Raw genomic sequence first — 5,007 nt, forward strand, 5'->3', positions numbered from 1 at the left:
TTCAGAGTCGCTTCCAGCATATGGGATACATTTTGTCTAACCTGATTTTGTTCTGCAACTAAAATAGTTTAACTTACTTAAATGTTGTAATTCCTGTAAGTTAATTCCTCTTTTTTTCATATCTTGACTTGAGCAGCGAATAGGGGTCGTTTTCCCTGGGTTGTGTGGGTTTACTCCGGGCACTCCGGTTTCCTCCCAAAGTCCTAAAACATACAGATGTTGATTGGGATCTTGGAGAAATTGTCCATAGGTATGAGTGTGTGTGTGAATGGTTGTATGTATTGGCTGTGTGTCCTGCGACAGACTGGCGTCCTGTTCAGGGTGTCCCCCACCTCTTGCCCGAAGAAACTGGGATAAGCTCCAGCCTCCCCCCGCAACCCTCAAAAGGTATAAGTGGTAAAGAAAATAAATGAACAGCAATGTGCATCACATTTCATTTTGATTAAAGTGGTTTTGTCGTTCACATTCACCACTCGAGACTAGCTACGAAGGAAGGAAGCTGCAGAAATGTTTACTTCCTGTATAGCCTGTAAATAATTCAAGGGTCATCACACATTTAATAAAATCGCTACTGAGATTCAGGAAATTCTCTCTGAATACGACCCACAACACAATTTCTGCACATGTCACAGATAAGAACATTGTTAAGAACCAATGAGTTGCAGGATATTGAGTCTGAAGATTAGGAATAAGTGAATATGTTTTGAGCAACTGTTGACATTTGCCAAAAGACAAAATCACTTTGATTTTATTTAAAGTCCTTTATTTCCATTTTGTCTTGTTCATTTTCGCATATAATCTGAATTTTGATAAAGCATCAACTGCCATGTTGCATTGAATTCTCCTTAAAGCTAAATAAGTGAAAAGTAGAAACGTATTGGCTTTTTTTTACTTGCTAATCCTCCTTATCCATATTCTCTCCTCTCATTCAAGTCAGAAGGTTGCAATAAACAGTACATGTAGGCTGTTGCTCTAATTCATGCATTTCATTATCTCATCACAGTATTATTGAAATAAATGCAGCCATTATATATTGTTGCCAATTGCCATATTGTCAATATGTATTGAAAGACCAAAAAAATAATATTTTGGGAAAGTAATGCGAAAGAAATGAGTATATGTCTGATGAAGCTTCATGAAGCAGTATGATTATGTTCAGTGTCCACTAGATGCTGGTCTATACACTATTTTCTTTTATTTTGTAAAACTGTTCTTATAAGATACAACATCATTAAAGTGATGGCGCCACCTACTGACCTCTGAACAACATGACACTGCTTCATGAAGCCTCATCAGAACATCACTAATATCTGTTAGTATTAGTTTCACAGTATATACTCTATATCTTCCTGTATATTTACGGAAAAAGAAAAAGAAAAAAACAATTAGCGAAAACAATATATTATTCAATATAACTCTTCAGGTTAACTACCCGCAGCAGTGACTTAAATGACTGTATGCTATACCTTAAGAAGTGGAAGATTATTGGGCATCATGCAAACAGCATTAGAGTGTTGAACACACAGAGAAAGGAGTTGCTGGAGACGGCAGCGTAAAGAACTGACTCAATAAAAACACTACCTTCCCGTAGTACTTAAAACAAATGACACAGACACCACAATGACTGTAAACGTATCTGGGATGTAATAGGAATTGTTACCTTTCAACAACAACATCTGGAAGAAGGTACATGTACACACAACTCTTTCCTACCTACATCTCATTACAGCTTAGATACCCTTTGAATACTTCAATACTACCCACATAGTCATAGTATAATATAATTTAATTGTAAAAAAAATGTACAAGAAAACTGAAACTTTTGAAGCCTATGATTCCTAACTGATTTTTGAATTTGCTGCTTAATAAGCCTTGGTAGATTACAATTCTGGTAATGCAATCCCCATTATTATGGTAATCATGCTAATGATGACTCTGGATTAACAACTACAAAAATAGATTCAATTAAATGGATGAATGTTTGGACTTCTCTCAGCACCAGTATTTTTTTTTTAACACAGGCAAATTCAGGCTCTTCAAAATTCCTGCCGTCTTCTAAATGATTTCAACAACGTTCCAACAGCGTTGACATTGAGTGAAATAATTGGTTCAGCACAGCTGATGCTCCTTTGAAGCAAATAACCAAACCTTCTCCATGAAAAGCATCTCAGAGTCAAGAACTCCTTCCCGAGACACTTTTGATGTAATATGCATACCATTTGTTTTATGTCTTGGTCACAAGAATATGATACTTTTTTTGATGACCCCGAAACCTCATTTCAGCTTCTGCACTTCATTTCATGTTGGCATGGACCTCCCCCCTATTTTATCATTCAGTTCCTGTTCAAGAATCGAAAGTAATCAGTTGAGTCCAGGAGATCTTTAGATCTGTAATTCATTTCATACCACATAATATTATGGATTCCATGAAAGGCCATCGAAATAATCCTTTTAAAAGACAGTTGTTTTCTAGTAGTGGTTTAGGTGTTTGTAAAAAAAAAAGGTGATGAACATAAAACAATGATGAAATTGTAGTACATGTACTGAAATGCGAAATGTAAAGAAGGAAAAACAATATTCATGGCATCTTTATTTAAAGCGATAATTAGGAAGAAAAAATGGGATTGGCAATATCTTTAAAAGTGGGACAAGAGCATGTTTTACATTGTCAAAAACAATAAACAGATTGTTAAGGATTATTCCTGTATCCCCACCAACCCCAATGTATCGTGTTAGAAAAGTGTTTTCACTATTTAAGATACATGGATGTTAAAAATCAGATTAATTATTGAATGCTTTTCCCCTCCACATAATTATCAGACATTTCTTTTCATGTGACTTTTTTTTTTAGCTCTAAAATGAGTCCTTGTCTTTGATAGCAAGAACTAGTTGTGAAGATGTACAACTCTATGAAGAATGACAAATTGTCTTCTGATGTGAGATGGTGAGACAACAATCTATTCTAGTGTTTTCAAAGTCATGGTTTCAACAAAGGATTAGACAAAACAAGCCATCTTGAAACGTTTCGAGCAAACAAAACTCCAAAAACCCTGTAGAACAAACAGGAAGTGGATTAGACAGACAAAGGGAAAAAAGAAAAACAGACAAGTATTGTGGACACCACATGAAAAAAAAGAAAATCAAAATCAGCTCTGTTGTACTGCATTGGAATTGTTTTCCCCAAGTGTTGCAGAAGTGAGGTGTTCTTTAAGAAGAGGATTACACTTTTTTTAGTTACCTCAGCAAAATGATGCATTAACCTCTTATCACAGCTTATTTCTTATAAACACAATTCCATCGGAGGATTGTTTCTTATCAAACACAGCTCTACCAAAGAGGGGTGAAGGTGAAGGAAGTTACCAGCTCAACATTCTGTCTGACAAGATTGTATGAAAAAATAAAATTGTTTTAAATTTCATGATAACCTGAGTCAGAATCGATGCTGGTGCTGCACACTAGTCTTATATTTATGATCCTGTAGCTTGGCACTGACTTGATGATGGTACAGGCACCTCACTTTAATTTTATTTGACTGATATCAAATCTTAACAGTTTTTACAGACATAAGATAAATAAAAGAAACCCCAAAAAGAGTTGGCTTTAGTAGTAGTAACTTGTATGTATCATTAAGAGCAGACTTCACCTCAGGGATCTGATGTCTTCATACAATGAGATGGGGGAAACTGCCAGATCTGATAAGTATATTTTATTGAGTTTTGTTTTGTTTGTTTAAGCGCTTTGTGACCCTGGTCTGGAAAAGTGCTCTACAAATATAATTTACTTACTTACTTACCCTTGAACAGTCTAAATCAAAGAGGAAAGAAAGTAAAGTAGGACTCTGGTTGTAATATTATTATACTATTCTTGGAGGCTCAATATATATTCATTATCTCTGGGTGATAAATGTGCTCATCCACTTATTTCATAAAGGGGCAGATTAAGAAAATATGCAAAAAAACAATGTAGTAAATATGTAGCTTAATCCCTAAACATTGAAGAACCAGAAATAATTATATAACCAATAAATTAATTGAAAAGTTAGTTAAAAATAATATAGTTAGACAGCAGCAAATTATATTCTGTAGAACTGTTTAAGTATTGTAATATAAATATAGAATATCAAACGTTATGTGTAAAAAATACAAAATTTTTTTTATTAAGTCTAATAATTCAATTTCAAATATGAAAAAAGGGCCACATGGTGGCGCAGTGGTTAGGGGAGGCAACTTGTGATCTGGTTTCCTGGTGTTGCAACAAACAGGTTGATTGGGAAATCGTCCGTAGGTATGAGTGTGTGAAAGGTTGTATGTCTTTGTGTGCCCTTCAACGGACTGGTGTCCTGTCCCCTTAGGGACAGAAAATCTTCCTCTTCTACTAAACCCTCACCAACAAATTCCTTCAACATCAAATGTAACATTATGTGCAGTCTTGTATAATTGTTGCCATTGATAATTCATATCCTTTATTAAAAACTGGCATCTTTATTGGTCACTATATCAACATGAACATTAGCATACTTTGATTTGAGCTCACCAGCACCTGCTCCCTTTATTAAACCCGAGTCCCCCTGAATTAAAGTTAAAAAAAGAAAAAACTTTTCCAGATGAACAAAATAACAAGTTCTCAATGTGGAAATGTGGCCAGAGGGAGGTGATTAAATCATGAAATCCGCACAGAGGCACTGGCCTGCAACACAGCCAGAACACTGTATGGGGCAACGTCTTCAATGGTAAAAGGCTTCAAGGCACACTTGCATTTTTCTACACATCATTTGTATTCCGACAGTTTTACAATTCTCCTTGATGATGTTTTTTGCTTTTAACAACCTCTTAAAATAAATGTAAAGCCTATACAGACTATATATGTTATTTCTGCTTCCCACACAGACAGTTATGCAGTCGTTTTCTTTTTGTCCAGGCATGATAAGAATCTGTTGAAGGTCGTAAGAGGGATCTCATTCTCAGCAGAGATGAGCTTACAGATAGCGTCAGAACTGAGAGAAGATTA

The sequence above is a fragment of the Callionymus lyra genome, chromosome 13 (genome assembly GCF_982586985.1).
Source record: "Callionymus lyra chromosome 13, fCalLyr1.hap1.1, whole genome shotgun sequence".
Classification (NCBI taxonomy): domain Eukaryota; kingdom Metazoa; phylum Chordata; class Actinopteri; order Syngnathiformes; family Callionymidae; genus Callionymus; species Callionymus lyra.